The sequence below is a fragment of the Canis lupus genome, chromosome 22, assembly GCF_003254725.2.
Source record: "Canis lupus dingo isolate Sandy chromosome 22, ASM325472v2, whole genome shotgun sequence".
In the NCBI taxonomy this organism is placed as follows: Eukaryota; Metazoa; Chordata; class Mammalia; order Carnivora; family Canidae; genus Canis; species Canis lupus.
Genome location: NC_064264.1, coordinates 10,739,128 through 10,762,529, shown reverse-complemented (window position 1 = coordinate 10,762,529; position 23,402 = coordinate 10,739,128). Strand labels below are relative to the sequence as shown.

General features: G+C 37.9%; 1 long non-coding RNA gene across 8 annotated transcripts in view; it reads right to left on the bottom strand.

The window, feature by feature from the left end:
• Positions 1-23,402, bottom strand: part of LOC118351967 (uncharacterized) — an 839,933-nt gene that overhangs the window by 452,853 nt on the left and 363,678 nt on the right. For all 8 annotated transcript variants that reach the window (XR_007404911.1, XR_007404914.1, XR_007404913.1 and 5 more), the window contains one exon: positions 19,286-19,406. This is a non-coding gene — a long non-coding RNA (uncharacterized LOC118351967). The remainder of the gene's footprint in view (positions 1-19,285; positions 19,407-23,402) is intronic.

Here is a 23,402-nt window from a genome sequence, read left to right as displayed (position 1 = left end):
TAACACTAGAAAAAGTAAGTAGCAATTTGGAATAAAATAAACTTTAATTGAAACCTCATATTTTACACATATACAAATCAAAGATTCAAAGATACAACATCAAAGATGTAAATGAAAACATGCTAGAAAAAATTCTGGAAGAAAATCTGAATAATTTTAGAATGAAAAAGTCTCCTGTAAGTATGAAGCCATATATAGAAGTCATAAACTTGAGTAATAAATTAGCCTATATAAAAATAAATAAAGCACTTTGCCTTGGAAAAGTCATCAAATTGAAAGTTAAAAGACAAAGCAAACATCTAATTTTTTTAGATGTAAAAGTCACCTGAAAATCAATAGCAATAAGACCAATAACTTAGAGAAAAATATAACAGTGGATTCTCTGTAGTTTATGGATATAAGAAACATTATCCAAAGAGCTGCAGTAGAAATTATGAGAATTAAAGATGAAAGCAAAGCATTATATGTTCTCATTCATGTGGGGAATATAAATAATAGTGAAAGGGAATATAAGGGGAGGGAGAAGAAATGTGTGGGAAATATCAGAAAGGGAGACAGAACGTAAAGACTCCTAACTCTGGGAAACGAACTAGGGGTGGTAGAAGGGGAGGAGGGCGGGGGGTGGGAGTGATTGGGTGACAGGCACTGGGGGTTATTCTGTATGTTGGTAAATTGAACACCAATAAAAAAATAAAATAAATAAATAAACATTAAAAATTATTTAAAAAAAAGAAAGCAAAGCATTATACACACACACACACATTAATTTACACTTGAATTGATTGGCTTTATGTCGTCCTTTACTCTGACAAAATGAGATTTTTCTTTTTTTTTTAATTTTTTTTATTTATTTATGATAGTCACATAGAGAGAGAGAGAGAGGCAGAGACACAGGCAGAGGGAGAAGCAGGCTCCATGCACCAGGAACCCGACGTGGGATTCGATTCCGGGTCTCCAGGATCGCGCCCTGGGCCAAAGGCAGGCGCCAAACCACTGCGCCACCCAGGGATCCCCAAAATGAGATTTTTCAAAAGCAGATACTGATTTAATCATTTCGAGGATTTCAGATTCTGGAGAAATAATTTAAGGAACTTAAATACCTAATTTGGCTTCACTTTTAAAGTATTGTTCTTTAACAAAAGTTGTTTTATTCTAGCAATCTACTGGAATAAGCAACAGTCATAAGTAGAGAAGAATCTTCAATATGAGAACATATTAATACCTTTCTCTTTTGGTATACATTTGAACTATAGACCATATTCATTTTTGTATATGTTAAAATACCAAAAAACCCACCAAGATTATAGGAAGCCACTTTTAAGTGGTCTCCTGTCTTTTAGTCAAACACAATATAAAGATTTTACTTCAGTTGCATCTCATTTAAAATAATTGTGATGGACAGGGCACCTTGTCATCTACAAAGACAATAAAATAACAGCACTGGTTAGTATTTTTCAGTTCATTTGTCTAATATACATTTTATTTCTCTAATTAATAAAAGAAAACCTTAAGTGGGGATTCCAGTTATTCTCATCAGCGTTAATTTTCTATTTTTCATGAATACAAGTCTCTAAAAGTCATAGACTACAATGCTATTTGATCAAAAAGTTTCCAATTGAGACATATATACTAAGTAAAGCCTCAAATACCAAGGATACAGGCAGTTGCTACAAGAAACTTCGATTCAGATTTTATAAATCTTTAAGCAAAATGCAGAAGAAACATGTGTATTGCAGTATTTCAAAAATGAAAACCCTAAAACTTATCAAAATCTTACATTATAGATCTATGGCCTACGTCTTATTACATTCCCCATAATACTTCACATTAGCAACTTTGGAAATAATGAAAACCCACCAGCCTCATGAATACCCAGGATTCTTGATACTGCAAGTGACAAAAGCACAATTCAACCTATCTTTAAAAAGAAGAAGAAAAGGAATGTTTGGGGCACAATTGCTTCAGAAAGGGCTGGATCCAGGAATTTAAGAAATGTCGATACGCAAATTAGCTCTCTCCATAACAAAATTTGTTGGATTTGCTAGGTTCTTAGGTTCTGCAGCTCCCCACTGTACTCTATCAGGTTTTTTCAACACAGGCACTGGCCCTATCTCAGTTGGACTCGTGAGATGTTAGGTCTGAGTCATAAGCTGACCCCCAAGGGAAAACTGAATTTCATCTACTAGAGCAGAGGAAGGGGTGGTTTCTCATGAGTAATTTGAGCTGCTGTTTTCAGAACAAAAGTGAATGGATGTAGGACAGGCCAAAGTCTTTCCTTCATATCTGAATAATCCTTCTAGCCATATTGCTCTATATGCTTCCTATTCTTTTTCATTCACACTTTGTCCTGAAACTCATCTATTCTCTCTGCTACCCATTGTTAATATCTCTCTTCTAGATGATCAGGAAAGGTATTTAACTGCTTGTCTGGACCCTAATCCTGTTTTCTCTTACATAAGACCTCCTCCCTATATCCAAAGTGACTTACTTTAAAGCACAGACCCAACCATAGCGCTATTGATAATTCAAACTCACTAAATGTCTGTTACCACATCTCAAATATCTGACGTCTTCATTCTACCTATTACATTTCAATATTTGATCTCAGGAGATAATCTTGCCTCATGACATAAGAACAAAATAGAAGAAATAAATTATGCGGGAAATGATCCTTTTCTTTAACAATAATTAAATACAAAAATCTGATATGGGGCTGATTCATTGTTTTCCTCCTGGTAATGTGCTTCCCGTACAACTAAATGGAATATTTGCACAAAGATCATTTCACAGATGTGTTAGAATAAGACACTTATAGGACTCATAATAAACAAAATTCTCCAAAGGTTAGCCTTAAATATTGATTTTTGCTCTACAGTGTGGAAGTGTCTCAAAGTTTGAAGTTTTTTGGCTATTATCAGCTTCTATATCCACCACCACGTTTTCTATTTATTTATATATATATATATATATATATATATATATATATATATATATATATAAACATGCTCCCATGGTTTAATAATGTTGGTTTAACACCTATGCACAAAATAAAACCATAATATTATATTTTATAGAACAGCTTTGAATTGGCTAAGTGCTTAAAGCAATCATATTTTCCCTCTTTTCTCAATAACCTAAAAACACAAAGGCAGCATCTATACTTAGCTTGTAATAAGTTCATTTTTTAAAAATGAGCTTTATGAATGCCTAGTGGTGTCGGGCACCATTAATTTTGTTATTAAGATGGTTTAGTATGTGCCTAATCTGACAGTATACTCCAAGGAGATCAAAAAAATCACACTCTGGTCAAGGAGATTATACAAAGCGACATTACCACATGGCAGTTTGTCTCAAATCTATTTCACTTAAAAACACTTTATGAAATATCCATAAAATCTAGAAAGCCCTGAAGTAGGAACAATAGATTATATAAAGAGAAAAGATATACTTGGGGAACTTGTGAAACAGATTCTTTAGTGTTTTTGCCTCCTGTTAATATATTGACAATAATAAAAAATCATGGCATTTTCCTGCAATTTTGATTTTGTTTACATCTTTGTTATTTAGTGGGGGCAAGACGGTGGAGGGGTAGGGTCCCCAAGTCACCTGTCCCCACCAGCTTACCTAGATAACTTTCAAATCATCCTGAAAACCTACAAATTTGACCTCAGATTTAAAGAGAGAACAGCTGGAATGCTACAGAGAGAAGAGTTTTTGCTTCTAACAAGGTAGGAAGGCCAAAAAGAAAAAGAATCTTTGTTATTTAGCATACCATTTTAGTAATTAAGGGCATGAGTTCTGAAGTAAATGGTTTCAAATGCTGACTCCAGCACTAGTTTCTTTGAAACTTACTTTTCTGTGCCACCACTCTGATCACTAGAATAGGGATAATACTATCTACTTCATGGGGTTGCTGGAAAGTTTACATGTCATCGCAGCTCACCCAATATCAGAAGAGATTTCTCAGACACTAAATACAGTATCAAACCAGAATATCAAATAAAGGCAGAGATAGAGGCTTCACGTAAGCTGATATGCTGCATTAATCTCAGAAGCAATACTAAACACAATAATGTGCATTGAAAAAAGTAATATATACATATATATATTACACTATGACCTCATGAGAGACCCTAATATATAATATATATATATATATTATATATATATATATTATCATCAGTGTGTGTTATCACAATGTGAGGAACAACGTTTTTTGAAATTCTCTGGATTCGTAAAAACACCTTGGATACACATATCCAGTATCTATTCTTCTACTGTGTTCTGTACCTCATCTCCAGTTTTCAGAACAGTAATGAAAGGATTGGCTCTAGGTAGGTGGCTAGACAAGTCCCGGGTCTTATAGCAAGAGGAAGAGAGCAAGGATTTGTGCAGGTGTGTGAGATCCGAGGTTTAGTGATAGGAAGCTGATGGGTGTTTTACCTGTTGGCTCAGTTCCGTGGTAAACTTCTCAAGACAGATGAGCTATTGGTTGCTTCATTTCTGATTCCTCTTCCCCAACAACAACAACAAGTTACTTAACTCTGCATACTTGAACACTCAAAGAATCTGTGATTTTCTGAACTTTTCATCATCTTGGTCACAGAATGAGAAACTAGTAACTATAAATTAATAAGATATTTCTATAGTTCCTAAATGTCTTACATTCTGATGGAACAGCTCAAAAAGACAGACTTTATGTTTCTAACATCACCAACATAAAAGCACCCAGTAGAACTTTGGGAAGGAAACAATACTACAAAACTTTTAGGTAGAAATCATTAAGAAATAATTTTGGTTTTAGACTATGAAGATCTATACAGAAGTCACAGATTTCAATAACATCTTCATGTTATTTAAATTCAGTATCTATTTGAATCAATTCTTGATTTCCATTTTTCTTCTATTTTTAACATGGTGCTCTTAAACGTCCACATAATCTTTGAAGTACTTTTGTTTAGCTCAGAAAGGTACAGAAGCTTTTAAAATAAAACACGAGTAGCTTGGCAGACTTCATAGGAATATTTATTGTTAAAAGATCTATTTTCAGAAAGTATTAGCTTTGCCATTTCCTTCCGATTAAAATAAAATATAATCATGTAAGGTAGAATTTGTTATCCCTTAAAAATTAACTTTTCTTTGTTCCTCATTTGACTCTCATTTGCCCTCTTTAGCCTGTTCAACAATTTCATCCAGGAACATCTGCTTACCTCATCAAGCGAGGATGCACACATCAGATAATCCCTCTACATAAGCCTACTGCACATGCTTATCAACATAAATGTGAAAGTATAAACAAGAAGTTAAAAATTTTCAGACAACATTACTCACTGAACAGACGTGAAGTCACCCAGATATTCAAAATATATTCTTTTGTGAGGTTAGATATGGGAGATATTTTATGCCCTTTGAGGTGGTTCTTGTGAGAAAAAATTTCAGGAATACAGGGAGTATAGGCCAAAGCACTACTGACAGAGCTGAAGCAGCATAGCACTGCAAGTCTGATATACTTAAACCAAATATTGCCAGGTGACTTTGACTCTCTTTAGCTCACGGGGCCTAGGTTAGCTTATCTTTAAATTACAGATGATAATGCCTCCCTGTGACAGATTGTAATTTCCAAAAAGGGCCACAACAATATTATTTTTGATCCTATGTGCTCTTCTAGAATTTTGCTCTTCCCAACAAAGAAGTAGTCTTTTTGTCTTCCTCTTGAATCTGCACCAAATTTTTTGACTGCCTTTCTGGATAGAGTGCAATGCAGACCACATCATGTAACCTCTGAGGTCAGGTCATAAAGGGTGATAGAGCTGTCACCTGGATATTTCCTTTAGAGACATGAACCGATGGCTCCCTGGGCCATTGTATAAGAAGTTCACCTCCCCTGAGTTGAGAGAGATACCACATGGAGAGTCCACCTAGAGATAGGGCAGCTTGAATCTTCCCAGATAAGAATGAAGTCTTTGGACTATGACCTCATGAGAGACCCTAAAGACCACCCAGCCCAGCTGACCTTGAATTTCTAACCTCTCAGAGACCAGGAGACATAATAAAGGAATATTACTATGTTCAGCCTCTCGGTTGTACAGTGATTTGTTACACTGCAATAGATAATTAATGCCCTATTATTTGCAAAGATTAGAAGGCATATTTCAATACTTTGTTAGAGTAGGTTCTCAATAAAAAACAGATGTTTATTAATATATTTATTTACTTATGCTACATGCATTTATAGACTATCTTTCCATTCCGTCCCTAATAAATTAGAAGGAAAAATACTTGTCATCTTCTGTAATAAATTTTTCTATTCTCTGAAATTCTCTTCCAAGCATAATTTTTGTAAAGGATAATAAAATATTCAATGAGGAAAGGCACAGACCTTTTTCTGGTGCCCTTTCTTTTTAATATACCTCGAAAACGGAACTGAATGAATAAATTATGCCTCTATCACCAACATTATTTTCTCTTCCATTATTTCTCACATCCTAAATCTACAAAGTGAGTTAGTTTTAGAGCGAGGACTATAGTAAGTGTGGCAGCACACCAAATATAATTAATTAGAACATGCTTAATAATAAAAATTATAAATCATAGCATTCTATGATTAAATAAGTAATCATTTCCTAGCATAACAGACCACACACTGGTGCAAAAAATGACAAGGTTATATAGCCAGGGGAACAAAATTGCCTCTGGACAGAGACCAGTGTGTACCCCAGCAACCTGGAGCTTAGTTGGACCTTTAGAGAATAGGCAAAACTTAATGCATTAGGCATGCTAAATGGGGCTCCAGCCAACAAACTGCACCCCCTAAGAGATGGGAGAAAGGGGGGTTTTGTTGGCGAGTAAGGGAAGAGAGAACTTATCAGGGAAGAGGGGATTGCAAAGCAACATGACAAAATAGCCCAAGAGGCAAAAACAGTAAAAATGTCAATGTCTAAACTTCAACATCAGATTGTTTGCAAGTGTATTATCTCCTTCCACTTCCACACTCGGTAAGGTCTGCTGCATATTCCAAGTGCCAACCAGGTAGTTTGTCAATTTCGGATTCAGATGCTGACACTAAAGTGGATGCTACAGCAGGAACACAGATGCACAGGTAAGAACACCTCTGGCTACTTTTAGATATTAAATAGCTCCCCAATTCTTGCAACTGTCACTTAGCTCCTTAGCACTCAGGGAGCTTTCTCTGTCTACTCTTTCTCCCCCTTCTTGTTTATTTCTTTAAATATTCTTTTTATTTGAGAGAGAGAGAGAGAGAGAGAGAGAGAGAGAACACACAAGTTTGGGGGGGGGTTGGCAGAAGGAAAGGGAGCAGCAGACTCCCCACTGAGCAGGAGCCCGGATGTGAGGCTCCATCCCAGGACCCTGAGATCATGACCTGAGTCGAAGGCAGACGCTTAACCAACTGAGCCACCCAAGTACCCCTATTTTTATTGTTTTCAATTTAAATTTTAGTTAGTTAATGTACAACGCAATACTGGTGTTTGGAGAATTTAGTGATTCAGTACTTATATACAACACTCAGTGCATCAAAAGTACTCTCCTTAATACCCATTACCCACCCATCTCCCTCCATCAACCTTCTGTTCTCTATCAGTAAGAGTCTCTTATGGGTTGTTTCCCTGTCTACTCTTTAAAAGTAGTGGAACTATGTTAAAAATGATGGCATTCTAGTGATTTTTATTAGTAATAATGCTACCTTCCCAGCTACTAATAGTGACTGCATGTAACTAACACTAAAGAATGCATACTTCATCTCAACTTAAAACCCCCTTCCAAATAAAGCTGGAACAGTATCGTTCCCCCACAAACATGGCTATTTTTTGCTTCAAATTAAAAACTGGCAACCTTGAAGTGAGCTGGTATATATACTCAGCAACTGCTATAAAGTCAAATGATTTGGAGGAAGGAGCCATATTAAATTCTGCAATAAAGGACCGTGTTGCCACTATAATCTATCTCATGAGCATTGAAATCCATGTTTTAATTATTAGTTTATTTTAAAACTATTGGGAAAGATTTTGTGACTTTACATTCTGTTACTTCATAATTTACTTGGAGCTGTAGTTCTAAATAGCATGCAGTACTAAAAACCTTGTTTTGAAATTAGATATACCTCAAACCAGATGCTAGGTCAGCCATTAACTAGTTAGGTGACCTTGATCAAGTTACTAAATCTCGGAGACTTGATTTTTCTCCCCCCCTCTTCTAGGTAGACAACACCATTTATATCCAAGGGGTTGGTAGTGAGAGTTAAATGGGATGATTCATGCTTCTGGCCCAAAGTAAGCATTCAATAAATGTTACCTCTTAAACATTCTATTTTTAAAAGTTATTCTGCATGTCCACTATAATATCAGAAGAAGGTGGAACCAATTTCTCCTTATGACAAATCGAGACAACTACAACTTCTTGGAACATTTGATACTTGAAAATTATTTTCACATGCTTTATCCCACTAAGCTTCACACTGACCTCGAGTGCTGGATATTCCTAGGCTCTTCAGTTCAGAAATGAGAGAACTGAAGCAACTTCACTGAGGTGACTCACATAGTTAGCAGTAGAATCACAACAGGAACCTAAATCCCATGTTCCATCCCCTCATTTCCATAGCCGCTGTTGCCTTAACAACTAATCTCAAGGCATAAAAGACAGACTTGTGTCTCAAAGGTGTCCGTTTAAAGCAGCCCATGCTTATTTGCAGTCCCGACATCTGGATATCATTCCCAGGGCCACTTCAGCATAATCACACTTGCATTATTCCTTTCCCTACCCTTCCTCGCAGGGACCACATTTCCGTTCACGCATGTCTAGTATACTTACTTGTCTCTCCCTCCTCCACAAGCAGTTCTGCTTCCTGCATACTAGCTTTGGGGAGTATGGCTGCACTACAATAATTTGCAGAAGCTGGCTCTGTATAGCCCTCAAAGGCAAGAAGAAGCACACTGTGTATCAAAGATGATTCAGCTCCACAGAGGGCAGTGCTAAAGGTTATCTGATCATGTTGCCCTTCAGGTTCTGCATCTACTCTGCAAAACGGATCGGAGTGTTCCACTGAAATACTGGGTAGGCAATAGGGAGAGTGATGGCTAGGGAAAAGATGCACCAGCCTTATTAGGTTTAAAAAACACGAAACTATGAAACTTTATATCTCCTTTTGGATGAGGAACACAAGCTGACTTTTTTCAGATGGTGGTTTTGTTTTTTCTTGAGACTGTGTTATGGTGGGGTCAGCTCATTTGCTGACCTCTGTCTTCTTCACCCTGAATATTTCATCTTAAATGCTGGACTGATTTTCAAAAAGGTCCATAATCTAGAGCAGAGTTTAAAAGGTGAAGAGTCAAGGGTCCTTGAGGAATTTTGAGTAGGACAGTCAAGTAACAAGGGCACTGGGAGCTACAATTAAGTAGCCGTGAGGAACTGTAAGTAGTTGTAGAGATAGCAACCTGACAGCACTCTCAGAACTATGGCTGCAAAGCACTGAAGATTTTTCCACAAACAGATGGTTTCTACCTCACTAAGTTAAGTGGTACATGTCTCTTATGCTTTCTTATAAATGTATCCTATAATGTCCTTGACTCTCACTACGCCCAGAAGGATAATAGATAGTACTTCCAAACAGAAAGGCAGGCCCCCATTGTATAACAGCAATGCCTAAAGTGACTAATTGCTTATTATTTCTGATTTATTCCCTGGTTTGTTCATCATTCTTTACCATTTATGGAGCAGAGCAAAAAAAAAATTGGAAATCTCTTCATAACCTTATTGTGCAGAGCTAGTGATAACATAGGATTCATTGCCAATATCATCTCTCACAGGCATGCATTCCAAGAACCTCCCACACAACACTCTACATCTTTATGTGAAGCCAATTGCTGGCTACAATGGCAAAATCTTCAAGATAATGAAGACAACCGGGGTCCTTAAAAACCTTTTAATGATAGTCCAGGCTTGTTAATCCAAAAAAGGATTTAGACACAATAGTCATGGTAAGAGAATTTTAAACTATAAAACAAGTCTTCCCATTTTTAATAAGTGCCATCAGCTTCAACCAAGCTTCCAAAGCCAAATAGTCAAAAGTTTGAAGTCAATCTTGATTTCTCTCTCCTACCATCCATCAAATTCTTAAAGATTTTTAGTTGTAACTCCAAAACCCAATCTCCATCCCTGTCATGCCATCTGCACGGCTTCTAAGAGTATCCAAACTACCACCACAGGCCTGAACTGTCTCAATCTATTTGTTGACTGCCACCTCACTACTATTCATTTTGTGCACAGCAACACTATTAAAATCCATGCTCTTGATCCTGGCTTCCTTGCTTTTTGAGGTATGGCCCCTGCTTCTGTCTAATAGTTTCCCTGGCTGTACTAACTTTTGAAATCTTTTTTGAATACTTGAAATCTGTACTTGCCATGTAGTTTCTTATCATGCCTCTATCTCTGCATGGCTGGCTTCTCTATGTGAGTCTCCTCTTAAAACATCTTCCTCGAGACCTACCCCTGGCATAGTCAGGATGACTACATAAGTCATCCTACTCTCAATTGTTCTCTTTTATGTTTGCCACTACACTTATTTTCTGACGTTTTCTAGCTTATTCTACTTGGTCGTTGTTGGTGGTCTCTGCCACTTACAGCATAAGTTCTATAAGTTCAGAGAGTCATTTTGTTTACTGGCCATGACCAGTGCTTGAGATCATTCATAGCATATAGTAATCATTAAGTAGTTTTCTGAAAGCATGGATGAATGGAAGTGACCTATGAGAAACTATATAAAAAGTAAAGGAGAAATAAAAAGATATGTCATAAACTTTTTCATCATAAATTCAAGATTTAAAATAGAAACTTTTATGGTATATTGCCAATATTTTATGAAATATGTCAGTATCTCATTTGTCATTTTATGTATACATGTGGAAGAGAGGTTTTACTCTTTGTGCTTTTCTGAATTCTTCTTCACATTCATTAATTGCTTATTAAGGAAGTAAAGTTTGATTGCAAGCATTACCAAAGATAGGCTGAGTTGGGCCTGGATTCTTGATAAGACTTGTAAAATGCAAACATATTGGAGAATTCCAACACATTTTTAATAATCCTGTTCATTAATGTCCTCTAATCAAAGCAGAACTTGTTACTTAAATAAGTATCTTTCAAAATTGAAAGGTAAATAAGATACTGCATTTTTTCTCTCTCATGTTTTCAAACAGGTGGCATATGTTCCACTTGTGAAAGTGAACAGGTATGCCAACAGTTGCGAGTGAACTAAATGGCCTTATAAACTATCAGGCGACATTTAAGGGCATTCCACTGTATAAGGGTTTTCACCCTGGAATTCAAAAGAACCCAAATTGTACCTAGTTTGTTCTCTTTGCTTCTCCTATTCATGAAAACTATTTCTTTACCTGAAATTTCCTGAGCATGTCTTACTAGGGACAACTACAAGTTTGTCTCTTTTCTTGATGGCATTGGATATCTTACTTAATTTTGAATAGCCCTTAATATATGTCCCAGATTTTAGCAGAGCCACTAGGCCGAGCACTGGTAGATCTGAAAGGTGGTATATGTTGCAGTGGGAAGAAGGTCACTTACAAGGTCAAAGAGACAAATGTCTCCCCCAAATTGGCTGATTACTAGCTTTGCAACTAGATATTATACTTGTTCAAGTCTCAGTTTTTCACCTATGAATTAGTAACTAATCTTACAAGGTCATGGTAGAAATTAAATGAGATGATAGGTGTAAGACTGTCCTCTACTCTCAATTTTAGTACTTACCAGCAGTGGGACTTTGTCAATTCACTCATCAGGTCTGGATTTTAGTTGCTCACTTTCAAATTACAGCATTATAATGTCTCCATGTTCTTAAAGGGATCAGATCAAAAAGTCTAAGATACTTATACATACAAGCTTGATCATTCACATGGGAATGATCACATGTTCATTCACATGTTCAATGTTTCTGATAAATCCCTTCCATGTTAATTTGCTGTAATATCATCTCTGCTTTACCATGTAAAAGTGCTAAAATTAAATCTGATTTCCTTGAGAAAGCCACCACCTTCTTTCAAATGCATCAAGTGCCAAGTCTGTTTAAAGCTCAGCACCCACAGTGTGTTATAATGTAGGAGGCAATGGTGGTCCTCTTGGTAATGTTCATAACTGCACACATACCAAGATTTCAAATCCCTAAATAAAATGTAAGAACTGAGTGACAGGCATTAAGTAGGACACGTGATGTGATGAGCCCTGGGTGTTATACTATGTATCGGCAAATTGAATTTAAATAATAATAATAAAAACAACGTTTTGACTTTAATGTAGATCATCTGCATTTTAAAAATCAATCTGGGAAATAAGATACTTCAGCAACATGAAGACTCTCACCTTCTCTAAGTGTTCAGCCAGCGACATAACTACACCTAGATCCGGACCCAAGAGCCAGATGGATGGCAAAAGAGCTTTCCTCCCCACTTAAAAATCCCCTCAGCTTCCGTGTCACTTTTGCAATATACTCGAGCCCAACTTCACTTGATTCTTTTCATATTTTGTCATATAAGAATAAAACATAGATAAAGAAATATGCAGCTGAAAACGCATTTGTATTTTAATCGAGAACTGTGTGTTCAGGAATTAATCGCTCATGCAAACAGAGATAGTAATCAATCATAAGTGTTCCTTTATATCTGCAGCAACTTATTACAGAGAGAAGTATTTCTGGATTCTGAGAAATTTGCTGTCAGAAACACTACACAGAACTCCTTTCTTTTTTAATTTTCTCTGAAAGGAGAAATGAAGTAGGAGGGATGCTTTTTTCCTTTGCTGTGACCTGAAAATAGACAGGAACAGACAATCTGTAACATTGCTATTTAAATCAAAATTCTGAAAGTGACATTAGTCATTATTTTTATTTAGTGTTGATAATCATAGTAAGATAGGCATAATACTTTATAAATGTATATAAGTGTATATATTTTAATTGTGATTCAGAAGACAGCAAGGGACTTGGGACAGGAACCCAGAGCTTCTGTCTATATATCCTATATTACTTCCATATTACATTTCCTCATCTGATTTACAACAATTAAATAGGTGAAATAGAAAGAATTTGAGGTATCCGAATACTTTTCAGGTATGTATACACATAGAGTACAAAATTTAGTACAAAATATTTGTTTTCATATCCAATAATTAAGATTTGGGGTCACATTTTGCAATTAAACAATACTTTTAGAATTTAGGATAGATCTGCTTTCAACCTCTATTTTCCATATTTAAATTTTCAACTTTGAGAAATTTGCAACAAATTTAATTGCTAATCAGCATAAACCTCAATCTGTAAATTGCTTTGCGAATGTTCTTAAATCTTTCTACATAGTTCATCCTTTACTGAACATATCTTCCTGATGGGAACTATATTTTTTCTTTTTTATAATGCCTCATAATAGGAGTATTGAGAAATGAAGACAGTGAGACCTTAGTAAATCTTGGTTGTCTGATTTTAGTTATGTAGATTTTAAAGATCTCGCAGACACCAGTAAACTGTCTCTATGTTCTTCTCATACTTTAAACTATGAGGTCAAGAGCGAAGCAGAAGGCCATCTCAGTCTGACATTAAGTAGGAATAATCTCTAATTCACACCATTCAGAACATGTCTAGCCTCAACGAGTGCTGAACAGGCCTGCCATCTTCCAGTGTTTGAATGGGAGATATCATGCAAACACCAAATCCTACAAGGACTTTAAGACAGACAATATTATCCAATGGTTAAGAGTATAATGTTTAGAGTTTAGGAAACTGAGGTTCATAATTAAACTTTCCTATGTGAACTTAAACAACCTAGTTTAACCATTCAGTCATCAGGCTCTTCTTCTATGGAATCGGAACAATAGCAGCACCTATCTTATTGGGTGTGTTTCATAAAAATTTTATGTTAAAGCACATACCACATTTTGACCGGTGCCTGCATATGGTTATTCTTCGTTTGATAGTACCGAGTAATCATAGTTTTATTGTATGTATTGAATTTATTGTTTATTAGTGCTTCCTTTAATATTGCTTACCTTTTGCCCACTATTCATTTACTTAGCAAATCCCTGTACATTTTCACTGGGCACCAACTATGTAAAAAACACGATCCTGGGTGCTTGTTGCACAAAAGCATGTCTCTGTTCTCAGAGATTTTGTAGTTAATTATATCTACTATTACTCATAACTCTGCACTATGCGTGCTCAACTGTATCTTCTATTGCGTTATCACACTAATGCCATTATTCAGATTATCTCATAAGGAAATGTAAAATTTTGACTGATAAATGGTTCAAGCAAAAGTGGGTTAATGCGACAAGAACCTCATCGTTTTTCCATATTGAGAAACAGACGTGACACACAACTGTCATCCACAAAATCTCAATGTTAGAACTGAAGGAAAACCCAATTAAACACATTTGTTATTTATTCTCTTCAGTGATTCTCCTCTGTACATTTTCTATCATTTAGTCTAAAGTTCATTCTCTCAATTTCTTGTCACTTTCTCAACTTACTTTGATATAAGATAAATAATGACAACCAAAAAATAAGGCTAGGGTATAAATAAGAAAACAATATAGTAAAATCTTGTTAATCCAATGCTACTTCATTCAAAATAACATTCAAATCGAATCAACAGTTATTCCCCAGTCAAATAGATACGGTTTTCTCATTAAAATTGTTCATTTAATACAAAGCATGCATTATGAATTATTTAAGGCAGAAATTAGGTCCCCAGAGTACCTTGCATTATTAAAGAAGTAGAATAATTCCAAGGGATGCCAGGAAACAGCTGTATATCAGCTACAGTGAAACTGTATTTGTGATTACTTGAGGCTGTAGGATTTGGTACATAAGATAATTATTCTTTCACTTCTTTTCTTTGAAACAAATATTCAAGACCATTTCTGGAAGTTTACCACATTTTCAGGAAAAGATTTCCCTACTTCTTACAACGTTCAGTACTTGCTACAGATTTAATTTTAATAATTAGAGAAAAATAAAGGAGATTTTCTTTCAACTATGATCTAATGTTTTCAATGAACTGGTTTTTATGACCTTGAATTCCTAAAAACTGAAAATTTCCCATTGTGAATTGCTATGTTTGTATAACTGGAGAACTAAAAGAAGTGTGCTGTCACAAAAATGTTCTAAATATGCTTTAGGAAAAAATATTGGAAGTTTCAGATTGCATTTTTAGAGACAAATTCCCTCAGCTTTGTTATCTTTGAAATGGAGCTACCATGATTTGATATTCAGAGGATCCAGACTTAATTTAATTTTAATGTCTAAGAACCTGAGGATCGTCAGATAAGAAGTGTTACAAAAGCAGAAATTACAAGGACTGTTTAAAATGTTGTTAACTGCATCACCTCAGTGTAAAAGGAAGTCTTGTTTTAGTCAAAATCCTTGGAGGAAAGGATGATATTTCTCTTTTAAAACTATTAGACAGGCTAAGAGCCAACAGTACAGTGAGCGTGGTCTGAGCTATCAGGCATGATGTTAGTGTAAGATTTCCCCTCTGTTCTAGGATGCGTAACTGAGAACAATTATTCCCTGCTGTGGCCCAAGTTGTGTCAATATGACAATTCATTTGAGAGATTTGTAAATCATTAGGAAAGGTTTAAGGTATTTTATCCCCCGAAGGACCACGATGTGCTATGTCACCATGGTGATTTATGACTCCTTCTGAATTTCCTTAGGATAAACCACGTGCAGTTTAACATCCTATACTCTTTAAATTAGCCAGCATTACTATCTCTACATGATCCATTTATAACACAGGGAGGGGTAGATTTGAAAGTTAAATCGCAAAGTCATATGAGAGCAGGATATGTGTTTTACAGTAATAACTCATGTAATAGAACTACAGTCTTTTTTTTACATTGTACATTTAGGTTTATTATTCATTTTGAGTTGATTTTTATACAAAGTTTAAGTTCTTGGCTAAGGTTCATTCTTTGTATATGGATCCTCATTTTTTTCCAGCTCCATTTATTGAAAAACAAATGTATCTAAGTTACCTTAATATATATTTCCTTGCTATGTATACAAATAGATATAGAAATGATTACAGATGTGTATACAAGAGTTAATATACATATATATTTACTAACTCTGCTGAGAATACCTATAATCAGTGACACCCTAGAAGCAAGGAAAGCCAGTTCAACTCATAAAAGAGGCATGATAGCATTAACCTTGCTGTTTTATTAAAACAGACGTTCATTCAACAAATATTATTGTTGACTATCCATGCACAACCTCTCAGGTCAACAGGAAACTGAAGATATGAACCCAATACTCAAAATATGTAGACAAAAAAAATCTTTATGAATTTCTTCTACTGTCATTTCAGCTCCATGATCCCAGAGTCAAAAATAAAACTAACAAACATACAAGCCTCCCTCTGCCTTCTTCCCAGACTTTCTTTTGGAGCAGAGCTAATGTTACTGACCTAATAGGCAGTAAACCCCTTTTAATGCCAGACAGCCAACTCCAATCACTACTCTTTAAATACATTTCAAAAGCCAAAGGAAGTGGAGAGTCAGCTTAAGTCCCTCTGGGAAAAGCCTGGGTGCTGCTCACAGGGTTAATGTCTTCAACAGAGATCCAGAACTATTTCTCTATTTCTGCTCAAGGAGAGAAGGCATTTCTCCTTCTCTTTCCCTATAAAATAAACCCTAGATATTTAAACTTTCCATTGTGTGCCTAATGAACCTCTGCTAATCCTCCAAGGTGTGACTCCTTCTCAAATATAAGCCACAGTCAGTCCCACCCTACCCTTCACTATGTCCTCCTAGAACTTCTTAGATTCATTCACCTGTGGGTCATGCATCCTGCAACATGGGCACATTCCTATCTCCAGAGCAAGAATACCAATGGTAGAAGGACTCAGGTCCCATCTTACCTTGTATTTCCAGAGTTTAGAGAAGAGGTTGGCATTCATGAGGTACTTACTGACCTAAAAGATGGACCCCTTTTCCGTTAAATACCTTTAAGTGATGGAGCGATGGGTTTGCGTTCTACAGCTCCAGAATCAGAACAGAGTCCCAGAAGTGGAAGCATCATGCAGAGGTCACATTGGAATGAACAAAAGAAACTGCCATCAATACATAGAAGCCACCAATCACTAGAAAAGAGCCTTTCTCACTGGATGCATTCAAGCAGAAGATGAACAACAATCCGGCCACAACGTTCTACAGGGAAATCCAAAAACCAGATTGGTTTATAGTATATAGAATTTATTTATTTTCTTTTTTCTCTTTTCCATACATGTAGTAAGTGAGCATGTGGTGATTTTTTTTTTTTTTGGTTTTTATTTTTTTTATTTTTTAAAGATTTTATTCATTTATTCATGAGAGATAGATAGAGAGAGAGAGAGAGAGAGAGAGAGAGAGGGGTGGGGGGGCACAGAGACACAGGCAGAGGGAGAAGCAGGCTCCATGCAGGGAGCCCGATGTGGGACTTGATCCTGAGTCTTCTAGGATCAGGCCCTGGGCTGAAGGCGGCGCTAAACCACTGAGCCACCCGGGCTGCCCATTTTTTTGGTTTTTAAATGAATGACAAACTTACCTTGTGACATAACAAGCATGAAGAAACGATGCACCTGGATAACCTCACTCTCCTCTATGGTTTCTTTCTACTTCCCACTTTACTTTTTTAGTTCCCTTGTCCAGGTTTGAACCAACCACTGTGTGTGTGTGTGCGCGCGCATGCATATACCTTATTAGGTCTTGGTCCTGGCCTCTTCATCCTTAGTTTGGATCTACCTCTTTGGGTTACTAGACTAGGCTCATGTCCCCAGTTAGGTTTTAAACTCCCAGGTCTTCATCATCTGCTTCCTTCTTTCTCCTTCCCCCCCCCCTTTTTTTTTTTTCTGTTTTGACAACACAACTTCTCCTTTCTCCTCCACATTGCCCCAATCCCCAGTCTCAAACCACTTCATCCCTGCAGTCCAAGACCCCACATTCTGGGGTCCAAAGATTTTGCCCCTAACCCTGTGGAAAAAAAAAAAAAAAGAGCTTTGGCTCTGTTCACTCAGATTGTGGGGGAAGGGATAGATTAGGAAAGCTATTAAGGAAACCAACTGCATTTCAGAAACTAGAAAGCGGTGGTGCCAGAAACACATCCTCCACAGCTTTCCACTACCACAGTCACAAAGGTCTTGCCTATCTTTCCAGCCATGGGTCAAGCAACCATAGCAGGCAGAGGCAAAAATCATTCTGCTTTTTTAACATTTTGCTTTTTATTTTTTTTTTTTTTTTTTTAAATTTTTTTTTTTTTTTTTTTTTAATTTATGATAGTCACAGAGAGAGAGAGAGAGAGAGAGGCAGAGACACAGGCAGAGGGAGAAGCAGGCTCCATGCACCGGGAGCCCGACGTGGGATTCGATCCCGGGTCTCCAGGATCGCGCCCTGGGCCAAAGGCAGGCGCTAAACCGCTGCGCCACCCAGGGATCCCTTGCTTTTTATTTTTAATTATTATTGTAAAAACACCGCAAGCGTTTGCATACACCTGTCAAAAGGTTCCACTCAGACACTCAAAGCTTTGCCATCTGAACTTAGAACGCAGAACAATCCATGTCGAGGACAGAAATCAGGATTGTATAGCAATCCCCAGATTATGGGTCAGACAGGTGGGACGGCACGATGACAGCAGTGCTCCTGGCCCCTCGTCACCCTGTGCTTGCAGGGTTACACAGAAATATAATTAAGGGGCTATGCTGGTGTGCCTCTGATCTCAAGGTTAATTAGCCACTGGAAAATGACACCTTCAGGTGTCCTGGATCATAAGCACACTAGCAGAAACAGCACGATTCTAAATTGACAGCACTGACGCCACAAGACAGCAGAGTTGAAACCAGCAGAGGTGAAAACAAAGACTGACATAGGTTGTGGCACTGCTGACAAGATGGAAAGGGGACACATTCCGACTGCCTTTGGTAGAAATAACTGAAACCAAGAAAAACCCATGATGCCTCACTGTTGGGTGTGAGCACTGTCCCGTAATTAACTGTGCATGGAAAGCTTTATCGCCTGTGCTCCCCGGCCCCTCCCTTCCATCCCCTGAGAGTTGGCACTCCAGAGCCCGCACCCATGACCCCAACACACACACCACCTCCCTATGATGTGCCAGTTCTCTCCAGAGACACTCCAGTCCAGCCCAGAGGAGTGTGTCAAGCACCTCTCGCCGGGTGCTAACACATCTCAGAAAGTGTCTTACCTTCTTGTAGCCTCTTACGTTCTTTGTAGCCCTTACCTTCTTGGAGATTCATTTCCTTCCCACGTAATGGCTCTTTTCTATTCTACGTCTCATCCTTTCCAATTTTCGAGCTATGTCCAGACTGGTCTGCTCTGGGAATCTGGCACATCCGTGCGACCTGGAAGAGAGAAGCTCAGTGAGACAGAGACTTTGCGCCCCTCAACATCAAAGATCCTAGGGTTTCTCACCAGGTGTTTTGTGCCAGCCTATGGAACTGGGCCCTGGCTAGAGAGGGAGTGTGTTGTTGGAGGGGTGGGAGCGGGGTGGGATAGGAGGTTTTGTGGGGTTTTTTTTTTTGTCCTTTTTCCTTTGGTGAATGGCACCCAACCGACCAGCATGGAACCCCACTTAGGTTTCTCTTGAGCACTGAATGCACCGTGCTCTGCTCTGTCTCCAACCAAATCCCCTCTGCTATCAATTTGTAAACAACTCAGCTCTGCCTGCATAATATGTGAGCAGGCAATGCCAGCGCCACACTGTGCCCTTCCCTGCTCCCAGCCAAGTGCACCTGCTGCCCGGGGCTCTGGCTGCCGCTGTTGCTACTGCTGTTATTATGCTTTGCCATCGCCTGCCCTGCTGCTTGCTGGGCTGGCGGCACATCTTCAGCATGGGGAGGAATGTTTATTAGTTTTAATTGGTGGACACGGCTGGACAGTGACATTTGGGGAGTATTGTGTGTCATTCACCCTGTACCAGGTGCCGGCTGTGATGGCAGATGTAGGTAGATCAACTTAGAATACAACCTACACATTATTCCCTTTCCAGAACAATGCAGCTGCTGTGCCTCTCGCCTATCTATGGGGACACACTCTCCGGTTTCTTTTTACCCCTCTTGTGCTTTCCTAAGTGGAAAAGTTTTATTTATTCTGGAATACAGTCGCCTCATTCAAAAAAAAAAAAAAAAAAAAAAAAAGAATCCATCTTCTCTAAAAATCATAAACATATAGTCTGTGAATGCAAGTATCTTTATGGGTGACCTGAGGATCTCCCTGGCTTTACTGTAAACCTCCCATATGCTGTAGGAATCCATATACTTCCCAAGTAATATTCTGAATATCCACTTAGCAAATCTTTTTTATACACAAATAAAATGTTTTACTATCACTTTCTACTCCTACTCAACTCTGTAACTAACCCCTCAATGTTCAGAAGCCTCAAAGCTGCAGGCTTTCAATGTACGAGAGATTTGGTTCTCACATGTGTCATTACCCTTCCTCGTTATGTTGCTTAATTGCTCCTCTTCCAACAAGGGTCAAGCAGTAACAGCCCATGGCAGAGCCAGGTGGAGGCACCAGCAATCCCTCTCTCCAGCAGCAGTGCATAGGAGTTGCCAATTGCCTCATTTTGACGCACTAGTCTTGGACAATGGTACAAAACCACACACACACACACACACACACACACACACACACACACACACACACACGTGGCCTAACCTCAGCAAATAGTCATTTGGTCAAGATTCCTTCCTCTACCTCAGCCCCTGAGCAAAGCCTGGCCTTCACCACATCATCAGAAGCCAAAAACTTGGCTTGGAGTTGTTGCTTTCTGCTTTAAGAATGGTGGTGTGTGTCACATATAGCTTCTGCTTGTTTATACATTTATATCAGCCTCAGCTGCTGCAGGAGGAGCTGAGAGTGTGTACTCAGCTTCTGCAGCACAGAGCCAGGAACTGTAAAACTCTTCTGCCCCCTAGCGGTGCAGCAAAAGCTACACTCAGCAGAAAACAGTAAATTCGTCTACAGGGCCGGGGATATCAACTTGTTAAACTTTGGCTTCAGTTTAAGGGGAGACCATTAAAACATATACCCCATGCCTCAAGTGCAGTGATTAAAAGTGACCCCAAAGTAATGTTTTAATGATACTAGATCCTTAAACAGTCAACGACTGAACAAAATGCCCTATTGCTGGTAACTAATTATAGGATTCTCAATTGTTGACTTAAAAAAAACATAGTGACCCAAGCAAATAAAATCATTATACTGAATTTCTCCCCTAGATTCTCAGGCTTATTTTTTTTTCTTTAGTTTGTTTTTTTACCATCTGTTGCTTAGCTATGTACTAATCCAAAGTGCAGGGAAGGCTTAGTGTGGTTATAAGTGGAAAGGAGATTAGCTTTGAAAAATATATAGTGTATGTCCTAGCACAGAGCACCTACAGCTACAGAAGATGTCACTCATCCTAAAACATTGGAAAAGAGGGGAAATTCAGGATCTACATAACTAATGCACTATAATACTGCAATTATTGAATCATATTTTCATATGATTTTAAATGACAACACAGGATACAGAAATGCTGCAAAGTACAATTAACTGAGTAATTTCCAAATCACTGCTGAGTGGATCTCAGCCATTGTTTTAACACAAGCAAATGTGATGTCTAATGAAGTCATCTTAGCCATTCTTCAAAAGGGTTTGAGGAAGAATGAATACTCTGAAAGGATTTGGGGAAAATGGTCTAAACAGCAGATGGCATGGCTCCTTCTGTATGCTCAGCATTCAACAGCTAGAGAGATTTAGATAACGCTGAAGGTGTAGAAATTGCAGAATCAAGTATCTCTCTTCCCTCTAAAAAAATGTAAAATAAGAAAACAAAACCTATGCATCATTTATGGATGCCCCAGGATAGTCTTAAATCATGCGATCCACATATCCATGAAAAGATGCCTAATGGATTCCCTTGCTTCATGACACTGATGGCCCCCTTGGTATGTGTACACACACTCACTCTCTCTCTTTCTCTCTCTCTCTCTCATTCACTCTGAGACGAGTTAGAGAAACAAGTCTGTATCTACCATGTGAGTAATATTCATTTCCAAAGCAAATATACCAGTGAGCAGGGAAGCACAAAGGTATTTGCTAACTAAATGCTTCTTTTATCAACTCAGTGGTCTTCCCTGCTTAGAAAGCTTCTCAAACGTGTATAATGGGATTAAAAGCACTCTCAATAAAGTTCATTACCTTAGTGGTCCTTCCCATCTTCTTGTGAAATTAACTGTATCTCCTATATGTATATCTACTTAAGGTAGTAATTTAATGGCAATAACAGCTATATCTAAGAGGGTTATTTTTCCCTTGGATCTGCTTCCCACTTAGAGTGCTCTTCATGTTTAGATTAAAACCCAGAAACACTGTTTTCCTTCTGTTTTGGGGAAATGATGAAGAAAATGACAAAGGACAAAAACTGAAGACCTTTTAAGGCAATAATCCTGCAAAATGATTATGTCACAAATACTTTTACATGAATATCCGGTGGGGGAGGAATGAACTAGGTATGTTTGATTTACACTAAATAATCCTATTTTTATTATTTCATCTCATACTCTCCTCTGTCCCCTGCTCCATCCCCGTACACATGCATATACAACCTTGCCCTGTTTTGCCAAATCACATCCATGCTCCCTATTTTCCTACACATTCAAAGTGGGTATTCTTAAAAGCCTTGTTAGATAGAGGTTTTATCATAATGCTCATTTCCCCTCCTTTCCAGACAGAGCCCCGATTTTTGTTTCTTTTCCACCTTCTCACACTTGACACAGGAGACTGAGGCTCTCCCCAGGACTAAATATCAACTTGCCCAAACTAAGCATCATCCCTTTAATTAGTGGAGGGTGGGCATGTTCCAACTGTTCCCAATGTCATGGGAGGCGTGCTGTGGAAGTAGAATGCAGACTCTGGATTCCTACCATGAAACGGGAAAGAAACTGGCCTTTAGGGTGATGATAGAGGATGAATGGAATTGAGTCTGTGATGACTTTAGACCCTAGGATCCACTAATCCCAGGGCTCCTGACCTTTAAATGAAAATCAGCACTCTAGCCAAGTGGATACTCTTCTATACCTTTGTTCAATAGTGTGCTGCAGAAAAAGCACAAAAGGCTGCAGATTATGTTCTTTTCCACCACCAGCTAAATCCAAAACCTAACCATTTCTACATTGCCTCAAAATCATTCTAACTGTCCTAATTATCCATTCTGTCCCCCTTCACGTACATTTATAAAATTGAAAAGTATCTCTCAAAATAACCTTTTGTAAACTATTCTTCATTCGCTATTTTAGTTCAGCCCCTCATAACTTTTTTTTTCTTGGAGTCTTGTTAGAGCCTCGTAACTT